The sequence below is a fragment of the Coregonus lavaretus genome (assembly GCF_964263955.1).
Source record: "Coregonus lavaretus genome assembly, contig: HAP1_SCAFFOLD_1895, whole genome shotgun sequence".
NCBI classification, from domain to species: Eukaryota; Metazoa; Chordata; class Actinopteri; order Salmoniformes; family Salmonidae; genus Coregonus; species Coregonus lavaretus.
This window is the reverse complement of record NW_028162063.1, coordinates 57,501-62,753: the sequence shown is the minus strand read 5'-3', so window position 1 is coordinate 62,753 and position 5,253 is coordinate 57,501. Positions and strand designations below refer to the sequence as shown.

The 5,253-nt window shown below is 41.5% G+C and overlaps 1 protein-coding gene across 1 annotated transcript in view; it reads left to right on the top strand.

Annotated features, from left to right (window-relative positions):
- Positions 1-4,241: 4,241 nt before the first annotated feature.
- The window catches only part of LOC311116557 (synaptophysin-like), a 10,673-nt gene continuing 9,661 nt past the window's right edge, over positions 4,242-5,253 (top strand). Inside the window, exon 1 of the mRNA XM_084191639.1 lies at positions 4,242-4,301. The gene's annotated coding sequence lies outside the window, so the exon portion shown is untranslated. The remainder of the gene's footprint in view (positions 4,302-5,253) is intronic.

Sequence of the window (5,253 nt, the reverse complement as noted above, 5' to 3'; positions counted from 1 at the left end):
TGAGGTGGAAACTGAGCTGCACTTCCTAACCTCCTGCCAAATGTATGACCATATTAGAGACACATATTTCCCTCCGATTACAGAGACCTACGAAGAATTCGAAAACAAACCCAATTTTGATAAACTCCCTTATCTACTGGGTGAAATACCACAGTGTGCCATCACAGCAGCAAGATTTGTGACCTGTTGCCACAAGAAAAAGGCAACCAGTGAAGAACAAACACCATTGTAAATACAACCCATATTTATGTTTATTTATTTTCCCTTTTGTACTTTAACTATTTGCACATCGTTACAACACTGTATATATACATAATATGACATTTGAAATGTCTTTATTCTTTTGGAACTTTTGTGAGTGTAATATTTACTGTTAATATTTATTGTTTATTTCACTTTTGTTTAATATCTATTTCACTTTGGCAAATTTCGCTTTGGCAACGTTAACATATGTTTCCCATGCCAATAAAGTCCTTTGAATTGAATTGAAATTAATTGAATTGAGAGAGAGAGAGAGAGAGAGAGAGAGAGAGAGAGAGAGAGAGAGAGAGAGAGAGAGAGAGAGAGAGAGAGAGAGAGAGAGAGAGAGAGAGAAACAAATAATATATAACTAATAATAAGCAACATTGCCAGAGACCTGAAGATTTGTGTTAGCTCTTCGAGTGAATGCCATAGGCTGACGCAGTCGTGTGACAAGCAAGTGACTTGGGTTCAGGCCCAGTTGGTCACATCATGTTGTTAGAGACAGCCAAGGGTAAATAATAGTAAGATGACGTCTCACTATTGGCGCACACATAGACAGTTAGTTAAGCACGGCAGTCAAGCAGCGCGTTGGTTTACGGCATGGAAAGTGAATGGCACTATTCTACATTTTGGGGAAATAAATAGCGGCAAAATACCAGCATCATAAAGGCAGACCATAGCAGGCTTCCAAAAAACAAAATAGCCCTATTTCATTGGATGGTCTGGCTCTCCTTTACATCCAATATTTAAATAAAAAAAAACATTTATTTGATCCTATATCGAAGTATTTCTCTACCAGTGGATGTTTGGTCCTGTCTGACCGTCGTGTCAGCTTTGTGTTATGCGCTTCTGTCTTTTTCGTATCACACGCCATCTACTACACAGTACACAGTGACGCATAGCGCTGTTCCAGTCTCCTTCCCCCCACCGAGGGCTTTTCCGGTTGTGACTGCTCCCTCCCCCCGCGCCGCAATTTCTCTTATCAACGAGCAAGGCGGCCAGGATGGATATTGTGAATCAGGTAGGGGCTCTGAACATCTAGAAACATAACGGACATTTACTGCTGTTTAAATATCATCTGTAACATGTACGCATGATCCGGTTATGAGCGTTCTTATATAGTTATCTGGGATATTAAGAATTGTCCGGTAAATCCGCGGAAAACCTTCCCTTTATGATGCAGTCGCCGTTTGTTGACTGAAATACAGCACATCCATAATTATTGAGGGAGTGGGTGTTTATGCGTTCATGTGTCAAATTAGACACACTATCTTGTGGCTGTGTCGGTTAACGGATAAGTATGTAATGTTATTGTTCAATATTATGTCAAAAAACAGCCATTGGTGGACTATGGATGGTGATATGACGGTATCTCCATAATATAAATGTACGCACAGATAAATTATGGAACGAAATATATTTGTCTATCTGTCGTCCAAATATGTATTTGCTCATATGCGTAAAATATACATATTTTTCTGCAATCCTGCCATTTAAAAAAAAGTATTCTTATAAAGCGGGCCTGGTAAAGGATATGTGCAGCTGTCATTTCTGAGATTGCATTGTAAAATGGCAGCTCACCTTTTTTTCCCTACATGGCTGTATAGACTAGTGACTCTATCTGATACATCATGTAGGCCTATAGCAGGGCTATTTCTCTCGATATTCGTTGGGTGAATATAAGAACTGAATAAGTCGTTTAAGTAAAATTACTGTTCAATGCCCTTCAAGTGTTAAAACATGAAATGGTGTCTGTCTTGTCGTCGTATTAAACATAATCTTTTCTTCTATTTGGATTCTCTCATAATGAAAACGAACGAAGCAATTAAATTATACGTTTGAGTGGGTACCAATCGGTAGTTATTATTGATCATTTTTCGCATGACGATGCTCGAGGTTTCTGACTGAGCATCACTAGCTATTACCTTAGGAGCTTAAAGCGTAATGGTCTCCCGGTCGATGATAACCGCAGGCCATGACAACGCGCATTCACACCTTGCTCTCTGTACTCAAATATTTCGATATTTGGCCCATCTGTGGTCAAATATTTAGGCTACATGCCATGTTTAATAGCCGATATACATTACATTTACATTTTAGTCATTTAGCAGACGCTCTTATCCAGAGCGACTTACAGTTAAGTGAGTGCGTACATTTTCATACTGGCCGCCCGTGGGAATCGAACCCACAACCCTGGCGTTGCAAACGCTATGCTCTACCAACTGAGCTCCATCCCTGCCGGCCGTTCCCTCCCCTCCCCTACCCTGGACGACGCTGGCTAATTGTGCGCCGCCCCATGGGATATGTGGACATTTTACAGTGATTGTATCCTGCCATATAAAATCCAACAGAAGCAAAACAAATAATCCAATCATCATGTTGTCTATTTCATTAAAGATGCAGTGTCAATCATAGCACAGCCTCCTCCCCGAATAAACTGTACGTCTTTATTGTAATCTGGACACATGATCAGAAGGAATGGGCCTACTATTGAGAATCACATACAATCAATGTAAGGCTGTAGACATAATGCAGATGATGGTGAAAAATAAATAATGCATGAGAATGCATTGAGTGTACAAAACATTAAGAACACCTTCCTAATATTGAGTTGAAAGCGTTCCACAGGGATGCTGGCCCCCATGTTGACTCAAACGCTTCCCACAGTTGTGTCAAGTTGGCTGGATGTCCTTTGGGTGGTGGACCATTCTTGATACACACGGGAAACTGTTGAGTGTGAAAAACCCAGCAGCGTTGCAGTTCTTGACACACTCAAACCGGTGCGCCTGACACCCACTATCATACCCCGTTCAAAGGCACTTAAATCTTTTGTCTTGCCTTTCCCATTCACCCTCTGAATGACACACATACACAATCCATGTCTCAATTGTCCCAAGGCTTAAAATCCTTTAACCTGTCTCATCCCCTTCATCTACACTGATTGAAGTGGATTTAACAAGTGACATCAATAAGGGATCATAGCTTTCACCTGGATTCACCTGGTCAGTCTATGTCATGGAAAGAGCAGGTCTTCATAATGTTTTGTCCAGTCAGTGTATTACCTTCTGATGTGTTCATAATGTTTTGTCCAGTCAGTGTATTACCTTCTGATGTGTTCATAATGTTTTGTCCAGTCAGTGTATTACCTTCTGATGTGTTCATAATGTTTTGTCCAGTCAGTGTATTACCTTCTGATGTGTTCATAATATTTTGTCCAGTCAGTGTATTACCTTCATGATAACATGCTGTAATGATAATAGACATTTCATTAGTCCCACATCTTTACTGTGGATGATGATGTGGGTGGGTGAATAATTATTTAATCATAGGAAAACAATGATTACCAGTGGTCTGTTGCTACCATATAGAGAGACACCATTTCATATTTACTCACTTAGCAGACTTACAGTTAGTGAGTGCATACATTTGTTTATTTATTAATTTTCATACTGGCCCCCCGTGGGAATCGTACCCACAACGCTGCCGTTGCAAGCGCCATGCTCTACCAACTGAGCTACGCATGGCCCTATATGATATAAAGACAGATACACCGTTATGAGAAACATCACATGGGGTTAATAATCAGGCGTTCTCTCGCTACACAGAAATACTGTTGAGAATCATATACTGTCACTTTACATCTGTGGACCTATAGAGATGAGAGTGAGCGTTTTTACTGTGATGATGTCATTGGAAACATTTATCTTCCTCTATCTTTTTGACCACAAAACGTAGAAAAAAAACACGCCATTATTACATATGTTGTTTTTGGGGTGGTGCTGGAGATGATGAATATAGTGACATTTCTCTTTAACAGGTTGCAATGCTAATAGACATTTGATTAGACCCACTAATGTCTGTATCGTTTGAGTAGTCCTATATTAATACAGTTGTTCGTTACTTCTTCTGCTTCATTATTATATTACACCAATCAACAACTGATGGCTCTTTCGATATGATTTGGAATCATAGTTATTTATTTTCTTCTCCAGTTGGTCGCGGGCGGACAGTTCAGAGTCCTCAAAGTTCCCCTGGGCTTTATCAAAGCTCTAGAATGGGTAAGTCATCTCTGTCTCTGTCTCTGTCTCTGTCTCTGTCTGTCTCTCTCTCTCTCTCTCTCTCTCTCTCTCTCTCTCTCTCTCTCTCTCTCTCTCTCTCTCTCTCTCTCTCTCTCTCTCTCTCTCTCTCTCTCTCTCTCTCTCTCTCTCTCTCTCTCTCTCTCTCTCTCTCTCTCTCTCTCTCTCTCTCTCTCTCTCTCTCTCTCTCTCTCTCTCTCTCTCTCTCTCTCTCTCTCTCTCTCTCTCTCTCTCTCTCTCTCTCTCTCTCTCTCTCTCTCTCTCTCTCTCTCTCTCTCTCTCTCTCTCTCTCTCTCTCTCTCTCTCTCTCTCTCTCAGTTCTAACCATGAACAACACTAGGACCAGAGTTAGTCTCTGCCCAGGAACAACACTAGGTCAGGAGCTAGTCTCTGACCAGGAACAACACTAGGTCAGGAGTTAGTCTCTAACCAGGAACAACACTAGGTCCAGAGTCAGTCTCTAACCAGGAACAACACTAGGTCAGGAGTTAGTCTCTAACCAGGAACATCACTAGGTTAGGAGTTAGTCTCTGACCAGGAACAACACTAGGTCAGGAGTTAGTCTCTAACCAGGAACAACACTAGGTCCAGAGTTAGTCTCTGACCAGGAACAACACTAGGTCCAGAGTTAGTCTCTAACCAGGAACAACACTAGGTCCAGAGTTCGTCTCTGACCAGGAACAAAACTAGGTCAGGAGTTAGTCTCTAACCAGGAACAACACTAGGTCCAGAGTTAGTCTCTGACCAGGAACAACACTAGGTCCAGAGTTAGTCTCTAACCAGGAACAACACTAGGTCAGGAGTTAGTCTCTGACCAGGAACACCACTAGGTCCAGAGTTAGTGTCTGACCAGGAACAACACTAGGTCAGGAGTTAGTCTCTAACCAGGAACAACACTAGGTCAGGAGTTAGTCTCTAACCAGGAACAACACTA